The sequence below is a fragment of the Papio anubis genome, chromosome 9 (genome assembly GCF_008728515.1).
Source record: "Papio anubis isolate 15944 chromosome 9, Panubis1.0, whole genome shotgun sequence".
In the NCBI taxonomy this organism is placed as follows: domain Eukaryota; kingdom Metazoa; phylum Chordata; class Mammalia; order Primates; family Cercopithecidae; genus Papio; species Papio anubis.
In genome coordinates this window covers 51,915,112-51,927,367 of record NC_044984.1, presented here as the reverse complement: position 1 = coordinate 51,927,367, position 12,256 = coordinate 51,915,112, and the positions used below count along the sequence as shown (strand labels likewise).

At 47.5% G+C, this 12,256-nt stretch overlaps 1 protein-coding gene across 2 annotated transcripts in view; it reads left to right on the top strand.

Moving 5' to 3' along the window:
- The first annotated feature begins 3,098 nt into the window (after positions 1 to 3,098).
- R3HDM2 (R3H domain containing 2) overlaps positions 3,099 to 12,256 on the top strand; it is a 180,243-nt gene continuing 171,085 nt past the window's right edge. For both annotated transcript variants that reach the window (XM_031651057.1, XM_031651058.1), the window contains exon 1: positions 3,099 to 3,232. The gene's annotated coding sequence lies outside the window, so the exon portion shown is untranslated. The remainder of the gene's footprint in view (positions 3,233 to 12,256) is intronic.

Genomic DNA, 12,256 nt, shown 5'->3' with positions numbered 1-12,256 from the left:
CCCTGCTTTTGAGCTATGTATTCATCTCTTGATGAACAGCATCAAGCAATTGGCAATGTGGCAATAGCAAGCAATTGCCACAAGTAACTATAAATTAACCTAATAATGCTGCACTGGACACTATAACCTAGATCCTATAGCTTAACAATGTATAGCCAATCACTAATCAATGTTATTTCTGTAAACCAACAAGAATACCCGACAACTTTTATCAGCCCACTCCCTGTCCCCTTCTTTTTAGCCCTTAAAACATGCTTGTAGGTGGGGCGTGGTGGCTCACGTCTGTAATTCCAGCACTTTGGGAGGCCGAGGTGGGCGGCTCACTTGCGGTCAGGAGTTTGAGACCAGCCTGACCAGCATGGTGAAACCCCATCTGTACTAAAAGTACCAAAAAATAAAAGTAAAAAATAAAAAAACATAAAAAAAATTAGCCGGGCGTGGTGGCACATGCCTGTAGTCCCAGCTACCTGAGAGGCTGAGGCAGGAGAATCACTTGAACCCGGGAAGTAGAGGTTGCAGTGAGCCGAGATCATGCAACTGCACTCCAGCCTGGGTGACAGAGCAAGACTCTGTCTCAAAAATAAATAAATAAATAAATAAATCTAGTACTTTGGTTTAATTATTGTGCCTCAGGTTTCCTCATCTATAAAACAGGTATAATAATAGTACCTACTTTATTGAGGATTTGATAGTAACAGTAGATCTAGAATGCTACACATTGTATATTGTACTTACATACACATAATACAAATATTAACTATTATTTCCTCCTGGTCATCACTGCCTGATCTGGAACTCCTGAGCTCAAACGATCCTCCTGCCTTGGCCTCCCAAAGTGCTAGGTGTGAGCCACTGCACCTGGCCAAGACAAAAAGTTTAAATCGTGGTGAAAAGTGGCAGGTTAGATTAGTTCAGCTCAGTTTTTAGTTGTATTTTTCTTCCCCCGTTGCTGTTCTCCAGGGGGTTGAGAGAATTTGGGGGCAGGAGGCAGTAATGACCAGGCAAGAGGGCTGGGAGAGGTGGCTCACACCTGTAATCCCAGCGCTTTGGGAGGCCGAGGTGGGTGGATCACCTGAGGCCAGGAGTTCAAGAACAGCCTGGCCAACATGACAAAACCCTGTCTCTACTAAAAATACAAAAATTAGCCAGGCATGGTGGTGAGCGCCTGTAGTCCCAGCTACTCGGGAGGCTGAGGCAGGAGAATCACTTGAACCTGGGAGGTGGAGGTTGCAGTGAGCTGACATTGCACTACTGCACTCTATCTGCCTGGATGACAAAGTGAGACCCCATCTCAAAAACAAAAACAAAAACAAAACAAAACAAACAAAAAAAACAGGCCAACCAACCTGGAACTTGCTCATCCTTGAAGGAAAGATGAACTTCATGCCTCTATGACTTTGCTGGAATCTCCAGTCTTACCTCTCTAGTGAACTATTTATAGTCTCAAGATTAGCTGGAATTTCACCTGTAGTTTCTCTGTAACTTACTCAACCTCTTTTACCTCTAAGAATGAATTGTTGTTCCTTGTATTTCCATAGCACACTGAAACCTTTCTATTATAGCACTTAAATTGTACTATAATTATTTGACTTTTTTTTGCCTACCGCAGTTCCTGTCGCAAGGTACATATCTAATGGTCGAATTCTACAAAAGACTACATTGCTTCTTTTTTTTTTTTTTTTTTTTTTTTGAGACGGAGTCTCGCTCTGTCGCCCAGGCTGGAGTGCAGTGGCCAGATCTCAGCTCACTGCAAGCTCTGCCTCCCGGGTTTACGCCATTCTCCTGCCTCAGCCTCCCGAGTAGCTGGGACTACAGGTGCCCGCCACCTCACCCGGCTAGTTTTTTTTTTTGTATTTTTTAGTAGAGACGGGGTTTCACCTGGGTTAGCCAGGATGGTCTCGATCTCCTGACCTCGTGATCCGCCCGTCTCGGCCTCCCAAAGTGCTGGGATTACAGGCTTGAGCCACCGCGCCCAGCTTACATTGCTTCTTTGAGGGAGTTTGGTTAGTAAATTATCCACACGCACATAATCAATAACTAAATTGATTCTGCCTAGAATGGACAAAACGGGGAAGGTTGAAAATTTAAGATTTTTTTTTTTTTTTGAGACGGAGTCTTGCTCTGTCGCCCAGGCTGGAGTGCAGTGGCGCGATCTCAGCTCACTGCAAGCTCCGCCTCCCGGGTTCACACCATTCTCCTGCCTCAGCGTCCCGCGTAACTGGGACTACAGGCGCCTGCCACCACGCCTGGCTAATTTTTTTGTATTTTTAATAGAGACGGGGTTTCACCGTTTCAGCCAGGATGGTCTCGATCTCCTGACCTCGTGATCTGCCCGCCTCGGTCTCCCAAAGTGCTGGGATTACAGGCCAGAGCCATCGCGCCCGGCCTTAAGATGATTTTTGAGAACTGTATCTTAGAGAAGGGAGGATGGTAAGAATGTGATCTTTATAGGACAGGCTGAGTTCCTCCTAGGTCAGGTTTTTTCATCTGTAAAATGGACATTTACCTGAATTATAGTTATCCATGTGTACAGCGAATACCGAGTGCACGTTCTTTGGTACAGGAGTTACTGCCCTAAGTGAAAGGCTGTTTTGAAAGTGCTCTGTAAATTGAAATTACTTTAGGATGATCACTATTAATATTATATTGAAATCCAGGGTATTCTATCTGACAGACTTGATGGGTTTAAGGAGGACCGAGGCTCCCAGTGGCTCCGGATTGGTGTCCTGACACAGGTAACGCGGAGGGAAGAGAGGGCTAGCGAGCGAGTGCGAGTGCGAGTGCGCGCGCGCCCGCGGGAGTGCGTGCGGCAGGCGGTAGGCCCCGCAGGGCTGCTGAGGCGCACGCGGGCAGGCAGGAAGCGGGGACAGACTGAACGCAGGACGCGGTGACGACAACGCCGGACGTAGTGACGTAGCGCGTAGGCCGCAGCGGGGGGCGGACTCTGGGCTTTTCTTCCCCTTCTGATTTCCCCTCCCCCTTTTTCTCCCTTTCCGGGTTTGGTTCCCCCCTTTTCTTCCCCTCTCCCCCTTCCTTCCCAAGCCCCTTTCCCCTCCCCCGCCCCAGTCCCCCCTGTTTCCCAGCCCTCGGCCCCGGGGAAGCCCCGGCCGAGAAGAGCCCGCCCCCAGAAGCGCGCCGCCGCCGGCCGTCGGGGCCGAGCCGCAGCCGAGCGGCCGTGGGCCCGGGCGGCGGGCGGAGACGTGGGCGCCCTCCCCGCTACGGCCCGTGCGAGGTGAGGCCACCTCCCGGCCGAGGGGGCTGGCGGCCCGGACGGCCTGTGGGGAGGGGGCGTGGCGGCCGCGCGGACGGGCGCTAGGAGGCCCCGCGGCCTGGGTTTCCCGCGCCGGGCAGCCGGTCCCAGGGGCGATGGGTCAGGGTGGGATGGCCCGGGGAAGGAGTGTTCCAAGTGTGCGCAGCTGGACAGAAGCCGGAGGGCGCGGGTCGGAGGGCGGAGGGCGGCGGTGCGGGGGCAGAGGGATGGCGCCACCTGTGGCCTTTGCGGGGGCACCTAAAAACTGTTGTGCCCTTGTAGTGCTTCGGGGTGGCTAGCTCCGTGTGTTTCTTGGGTGGCGGTTTTCCTTCGAGCTTGGAGCATGGAAAAATAGGACGGAGAGGTGTAGAAGTGTTTAAAATCATACTGGTGTTCCAGGTTTATCACAGGGACGGGGATTTGAGTTGGCACATACAGGGATATGTTTCTATAGCTTAAAACTTGGGCCTACACTAAGCTCATAACTTACTTGAGGCCCTGAAAACGCTTTGATTCGTTTTCCTGTAGAGCTAACATCTTTAAACATTTGTGGCCATTAGTCTTGGAACTACCAGGAATTCTTTCTTAGAGTGAATTTTTATTGGATAATGAGGAGAAATGACTGAATAACAATCCCAGAATTGCGTTAAAACGGAAGAAAGAAAAGTGGAAAAGTTTAAATTCACATCCCAGTTAGGTGAATATCCTTGTACATGTGTTGTTCAAATGGATAACTAAGACTGAGAAGCCTGAGTCCTGTCTTATGTGCATAAGCCACGTGGAGACTCAAGGAAGGAGGAAAGTGACAGGTTTCATTTCAGGAATATCACAAATTCCTAGCATTTTGTATTTTTAGATAGATTTGCAGTTGCATTATTTGTGGCTTTTCTTCCTAATGCTTTTTTTTTTTTTCATTTTCTTCCACCAATATTCCCCCACCCCATCCCAACCCCTTTTTGATGCTGGGGTAGCAAGACAAAAAGTTGTATTTTTTTTGAGACAGGGTCTCAGTCTGTCACCCAGGATGGAATGTAGTGGTTCCTTCTTGGCTCAGTGCAACCTCTGCCTCCTGGCCTCAAGCGATCCTCCTACCTCAGTCCCCCAAGTAGCTGGGAGTAGAGGCGTGAGCCACTACTCCTGGCTGATTTTTGTGGAGACGGGGTTTCACCTTGCTTCCCAGGCTGGTCTGGAACTCCTGAGCTCAAGTGATCCACCTGCCACAGGCCTCCTAAAGTGGTAGGCGTGAGCCACCGCGCCGGGAAAGACAAAGTTTAAATAGTGGTGAAAAGTGGCCTGTTAGATTAATTCAGTTCAGTTTTTAGTTGTATTTTTCTTATCCTGTTGCTGTTCTCCAGAGAGTTAAGAGAAAAGATAACTTTTTTCTTGAAGGCCTGATGAACTCTTAACAAGTTAAATTTCAGAGTGGCAGTTCTAGTTGTCTTTGTGTCCATTATATGATTAGTAGAGCTTCACAATTTTTTTTTTCTGTAGAGATGGGATCTTGCTATGTTGCCCAGGCTGGTCTTGAACTCCTGGCCTCAAGTGATCCTCTGGCCTCAGCCTCCCAAAAGCACTGGAATTACAGGTGTGAGCCATTGCTCTTGGCAGAGCTTTACAATGTAAAGTTTTTAAAAAATTTGACAAATAGCATGCCTGAGTGGCTGGGTTGGGTGGCTCATGCCTGTAATCCCAGCACTTTGGGAGACCAAGGCAGGTGGATCACCTGAGGTCAAGAGTTTGAGACCAGGCTGGTCAACATGCTGGAACCCTGTCTCTACTAAAAATACAAAAAGTAGCGAGGGGTGGTGGAATCTGTAATCTCAGCTTCTTGGCAGACTGAGGCGGGAGAAGCACTTGAACCCGGGAGGCGGAGGTTGCAGTGAGCCAAGATTGTGGATTGTGCCACTCTACTCCAGCCTGAGTGACAGAGCGAGACTGTCTTAAAAAAAAAAAAAAAAAAAGCATGCCTAATATTTTTTAATAGAAAATTAAGAGAGGAGATGGCTTCCTTTCTCTTTCAAAATAAAAACTAATGTTACTTTTGTTTTTTTTTTATTCTGTTCTCCCTCTGTAGCCCAGGCTGGAGTGCAGTAGTGCAGTCTCGGCTCACTGCAAGCTCTGCCTCTCAGGTTAACGCCATTCTGCCTCAGCGTCCTTAGTAGCTGGGACTACAGGCGCCCCCCACCACACCCGGTTAATGTTTTGTATTTTTAGTAGAGACGGGGTTTCACTGTGTTAGCCAGGATAGTCTCTATCGCTTGACCTCATGACCTGCCCACCTTGGCCTCCCAAAGTGCTGGGATTACAGGCGTGAGCCACCGCGCCCAGCCAAACCAATCTTAACTTCAAAGCTCTAGATCTGTGGCACTCTTTCCCCCTAACATGCACACTGGCCTCTGGCTGTTCCTTGAGCACACTAGGCATACTTCTGCCTCAGGGTCTATGCTCTTGTTTCCTCTTCCTGAATTACCTTTCTCTAAGCTGCATAAGAGCATAGCCTGTCTGTCCCCTCACCTCCTTCAGGTCTTTACTCAAATTTCACTTTTTTTTTTTTTTGAGATGGAAGTCTCACTCTGTCGCTCAGGCTGGAGTGCAGTGGCATGATCTCGGCTCACTGCAACTTTCACCTCCTGGGTTCAAGCGACTCTCCTGACTCAGCCCCCCGAGTAGCTGGGATTACAGGTGCCCACCATCATGCATGGCTAATTGTTCTGTATTTTTAGTAGATATAGGGTTTCACTATATGTTGGCCAGGCTGGTCTTGAACTTCTGACCTCAAGTGATCCACCCACCTCTGCCTCCCAAAGTGTAGGGATTACAAGTGTGAGCCACTGCGCCCTGCCGAAATGTCACTTTTTTCTTTCTTTTTTTTTTTTTGAGACGGACTCTCACTCCTGTCGCATAGGCTGGAGTGCAGTGGCGCGATCTCAGCTCACTGCAACCTCTGCCTCCTGGGTTTACACCATTCTCCTGCCTCACCCTTCCGAGTAGCTGGGATTACAGGCGCCCACCACCACGCCCGGCTAATTTTTTTTGTATTTTTAGTAGAGATGGGGTTTCACCGTGTTAGCCAGGATGGTCTGGATCTCCTGACCTTGTAATCTGCCTGTCTTGGCCTCCCAAAGTGCTGAGATTACAGGCGTGAGCCACCGTGCCTGGCCCAAATGTCACTGTTAACAGTGATACTCCCTTGGCTATCTGGATGGCAAAGCCCTTCCTGCATATGCATTTACATAACTCCCTATCCACCTTTTCTGCTTTATTTTCCGCCTCAATCCTTATCAACCTGTAACATATATTTTAATCTCCCCCAGTAGAAAGTAAGCTTCAGGGTCAGGCGCAGTGACTCTCGCCTGTAATCCCAGCACTTTGGGAGGCCAAGGCTGGGGCATCACCTGAGGTTAGAAGTTTGAGACCAGCCTGGCCAACATGGTGAAACCCCGTCTCCGCTAAAAATACAAAAATTAGCTGGGTGTGGTGGCACATGCCTGTAGTCCCAGCTACTCGGGAGGCTGAGGCAGGAGAACGTCTTGAACCCGGGAGGCGGAGGTTGCAGTGAGCCGAGATTGTGCCGCTGCACTGCAGCCTGGGCAACAGACCGAGACTCTGTCTCAAAAAAAAAAAAAAAAAAAAAGTAAGCTTCAGGAGAGCAGGCATATTTGTTTTATTTATTTATTTAATTTTAATTTTAATTTTTTTATTTTTGAGACACAGCCTATTCACGTCGCAGGCTGGGAGTGCAGTGGCATGATCTCAGCTCACTGCAACCTCCACCTCCCGGGTTCAAGTGATTGTCCTGCCTCAGCCTCCTGAGTAGCTAGGATTCTGTAATCCACGTGCCACCACGCCTGACTAATTTTTGTATTTTTAGTAGAGATGGGGTTTCACCATGTTGGTCAGGCTGGTCTCCTGACTTTGTGATCCTCCTGCCTCAGCCTCCCAGAGTGCTGGGATTATAGGCATGAGCCACCATTAGATATTTAATAGATAGTCAGGCTGGGTGTGGTGGCTCACACCTATAATCCCAGCACTTTGGGAGGCTGAGGTGGGAGGATCTCTTGGGCCCAGTTTGAGACCAGCCTGGGGCAACTTAGTGAGAGCCTGTCTCTAAAGAAATATAAGAAAAATTAGCTGGGCCTGGTGGCGCACACCTGTAGTCCCAGCTATTTAGGAGGCTGAGGTGGGAGGATCACCTAAACCTGGGAGTCAGGGCTACAGTAAGCCACAATCCCACCACACTGCACTCCAGTCTGGGCAATAGAGTGAGACCCTGTCTTTTACTACGCTTGATCTTAGCCAAAAGGCTAAAAAAAAAAAAAAAAAAAAAAAGCCGGGCGTGGTCGCTTATGCCTGTAATCCCAGCACTTTGGGAGGCTGAGTCGGGCGAATCACCTGAGGTCAGGAGTTGGAGACCAGCTTGACCAAGATGGAGAAACCCCGTCTACTAAAAATACAAAATGAGCTGGGTGTGGTCGCGCATGCCTATAATCCCAGCTATTTGGGAGGCTGAGACAGGAGAAATGCTTGAACCAGGGAGTCGGAGTTTGCCGTGAGCAGAGATCCCACCATTGCACCCCAGCCTGGGTAACAAGAGCAAAACTCAGAGGAAAAAAAAAAAAAGACAGAACCTGGTAGACATGGAGATGTGTGCATGCGTGATTGACAAAGCTACAGAGCAAGAGAGAGGATAATAGTGGTAATGAGAAGGATGACTTCTAGTTTTCTGGGTTCCATGCTAGGGTGGATAGTGCCTTCCATTTATAATTTAGGGAATACAGGAAGATGCATGTTTGGGAATAAAAAATGAGATGTTTGGTTTTGGAATGGTTGAATTTGAGGTACCTGTGGAACCATATGGAAACGCCTGCTAGGTAGTTGGATATACCAGTCCAGAGGTAGAGAAGTTGGGACTAGAGAGAGATTTGGGAGTCAGTAGTATAGTAGTATATATGTTGTAGTTGAAGTGGTGGATTTGGGTCAGCTAAGAGGCATGTTGAGACTGAAGAGCTGCAGGCTGAGGAGAGGACTTGAAGAACACTGGTGGTTAAAGGTGTGACTGGTGGAAGTGGCGCCCCAGAAGAAATCTGAGGAGGCCTAAAGGTAGATGGAAAACTAGTAAAGACTGGGTGCAGTGGCTCATGCCTGTAATCCCAGTACTATGGGCCTAGGCGAGAGGATTACTTGAGGCCAGGAATTTGAGACCATTCTGGGCAACATAATGAGACCTCATCTCTATTTAAAAAAAAAAAAAAAAAAAAAAAGGAAAACCAGTGAAGTGTGTGTAATGAGAACTAGGAGGAGTTTCAAGGAGGAGGAAGGCAGTAGTATCAGAGGTGGTAGAAAGACCAAGTATGGTAAGGACAGAAAATAAATCATTGGATGTGGCAGTCAGGTCATTGGTGTCTTCAGTGAGATCAGGGTCACTAGAATGATGAGGACATTTTGAGGAATAAATGGGAGGAGAGAAAAAACAAACTTTGTCTTTGAAGATGACTGCAAAGAGATGGAGAGAGAGGACAGTAATTAGAAGGAATGTGCAAGAAAGTGGCGTATTTATATATACAGGAGAATGAGCAAGACAATTCAGAGTTGTGATAACAGAATGAAGTTCTTGAGCCTGTAGAGAAGATGCAATCTAAAGCAGGGGTAGAATTATTATCCCCTTCATTAAGAGAAGGAAAAGGTCAGGAAAGGGGTGGGGAGAAATGTTTGATATCTAAACAAAGGCATTTGAGAGAGTTTCTGGCTTATGACCTTTATATTACTTGTGATGTAGGAGACTTACTTTTATGAGTCAGGGAGCTGATGTCTTAGAGTAAGGCAAGTTGGTTGAATAGGGGCCTTGAGAAGAGAGGCAAATTTGAGGCCGGGCGCGGTGGCTCAAGCCTGTAATCCCAGCACTTTGGGAGGCCGAGACGGGCGGATCACGAGGTCAGGAGATCGAGACCATCCTGGCTAACACGGTGAAACCCCGTCTCTACTAAAAAAATACAAAAAAATAGCCGGGCGCGGTGGCGGGCGCCTGTAGTCCCAACTACTCGGGAGGCTGAGGCAGGAGAATGGCGTGAACCCGGGAGGCGGAGCTTGCAGTGAGCTGAGATCCGGCCACTGCACTCCAGCCTGGGCGGCAGAGCGAGACTCCGTCTCAAAAAAAAAAAAAAAAAAAAAAAAAGAGAGGCAAATTTGAATAGCTATTGAGAGGATGGGAGGGATAGCTGCTGAGGGTACTTGTATGGCTAGGCAGACAAAAGATATCATGGGGTAGTGTAAGGGTGGGAGAGCATTTCAAGCAGGTATAATAGCCTGGGCAAAACCTAGAGGTATTAAAGAATATGGTATGAGGCTGGGCACGGTGGCTTACACCTGTAATCTTAGTGCTTTGGGAGGTCAAGGCAGGAGAATTGCATCATGTCAGGAGTTTTAAAGTAATCTGGGCAACATTGTGAGACCCTCACCTCTACCAGAAGTTAAAGCAATTAGCTGGATATGGTGGCATGCACCTTTTGTCCCAGCTACTTGAGAGACAGGTAGGAGGATCACTTGAGCCCAGGAGTCTGAGGTTGCAGTGAGCTGTGATTGTACCACTGTACCCCAGGCTGGTCAACAGTGAGACCCTGTCTCTAAAAAAAGAAAAAGATGGCCAGATACGGTGGCTCATGCCTGTAATCCCAGTACTTTGGGAGACCGAGGTGGGCGGATCCATGAGGTCAGGAGTTCAAGACCAGCCTGGCCAACATGATAAAACCCTGTCTCAACTAAAAATATAGAAAATTAGCCAGGCGTGGTGGTGCTTGCCTGTAATCCTAGCTGCTGGGGAGGCTGAGGCACAAGAATTGCTTGAACCCTGGAGGGGGGGTTGTAGTGAGCCCACACCGCATCACTGTACTCCAGCTTGGGCGACAGAGCAAGACTCCATCTCAAAAAAAAAAAAAAAAAAGGAAAGGAGAATATGGATGGTATATATGGGGCAGTATTTTGAATGGCTGAAGAGAAGGATATATTTAGGGCCTGATTTTATGGTGGGCTTTACAAGCTATATTAAAGAATTTGGAATATTTTGAGGCAAAGGTGAGCCTCTGAAGATTTTTAATCAGATAAATGAAATGATTATTTTGTGTTTTGCAAAGGAAACTGGCAGCAATTTGAAAGAGTACTTAGAGTAGAGGGAGTGACACTGGTTAGGAGGCTGTTGTAGTCTATATAACTGAGACCAGGTGTAGTGGCTCATGCCTGTTATCCCAGCACTTTGGGAGGTTGAGGCGGGCAGATCACCTGAGGTCAGAATTTGAGACCAGCATGGCCAATATGGTGAAACCCCATCTCTACCAAAAATACACACAAAAGAATTAGCTGGGCGTGGTAGTGGGTGCCTGTAATCCCAGCTACTGGGGAGGCTGAGGCAGGAGAATCACTTGAACCCGGGAGGCAGAGGTTGCAGTGAGCTGAGATCGCACCACTGTAGTCCAGTCTGGACAACAGAGACTCCGTTTACAAAAAAAAAAAAAAAATAGAAATCAGGGTAGCCTAGAGTGTGCTGGGTAAAAAACAGCCTATATCTCAGTAGCTTGAAACAGTTTCCTTTCCACTATCGCTACACGTCCATCAAAGATAGGCTAAAGACTTTTAGTTGTTCAAGGACGAAGACCAACAGGGCAGCCAGCGCAACCACCGTTGGCAACATTGTTAGTTGCTCTGCTGAAGGCAAAAGAAAGCTCTGGAGGCCTTGCCTCATTAACTAAATGCTCTGCGCAGAAGTAATGAGAATGGAGGAGAGGAAACAGAGCTGAGAAGAGCAGATGAATGCGAGATGGTTCCAGAATTTGGAGATTGTTTAAATGTGGGAAGAGGGGAGGAATCGTGGATGGATGACGCTCAGGTTTGTGTCTTGGGCGAACTGGGTGGTGTTGCTTACTGAGATAAGAAAAGGGTAGGTTTGGGATTAGAGGAAATGTTGGTAGAGAGTTCACTTTTGGAAATGTCTAGCAGCTAGTTGTCTAAGTGGATCTGGAGTGCTAGAGAGAGGCAGGGGTATTTAGATTTGGAAGTACTCTTCACAAGAAGGGTTAATCCGTGTTAGGAAAGAGGGCTACCCAGGGCAAACTTAAGAAAGTGATAGGAGAGCTGACATGGAACCCCAGGAAATACCAGAATTTTAGGGACACTCCTGGCTTGATGGCATTGGATTTTAATGTTAAGACTGACATTTTTGGGACCAAGGTAGCCTATGCCCATTCCTGACAGGTAACCCAGTAATTTTTTGAGGAAGGAGCAAACATAAGCTGATAAGCTACATTTCCCATCATGTGCTATATTCTTTAGAGAATGTTGGTTCTCACTTATTTGTGCCAATGGAGGACGGACTTTTATTGGTCCTTGGATGGAATGCATTATAATTATTTGATTGTAGATATATTTGGCAAAAATTTTGACAAAATTACCTGTAAGCTGCCAAGACACACAAAACAAGAACACATAATGTGATAATATCATGGGAATATAGTAACAAATTATACATATTAGATCATTTAATCCTCAGAATAATAATCCTCATGGAATAGTATTGTATTATCCCCATTTCACAGTGAGGCTTAGGGAAGTTAGGTTAGATTATATGACCATCATCATGTGGCCAGGATATAAACCCAGTTTGATGTGGAAGTCTATGTGTTTTTTTTTTTTTTTTTTTTTTTGAGATGGAATTTCGCCCTGTAGCCCAGGCTGGAGTGCAGTGGTGGGATCTCCACTCACTGCAACATCTGGCTCCTGGGCTCAATCGGTTCTCCTGCCTCAGCCTCCCAAGTAGCTGGGATTATAGGCCTAATTTTGTATTTTTAGTAGAGATGGGGTTTTACCATGTTGGTCAGGCTGGTCTCAAACTCCTGACCTAAGGTGATCCACCCACCTTGTCCTCCCAAAGTGCTGGGATTACCTAGGGTTTTGTTTTTTTTTTTTTGAGACGGAGTCTCAATGTGTCGCCCAGGCTGGAGTGCCGTGGCACAATCTCGG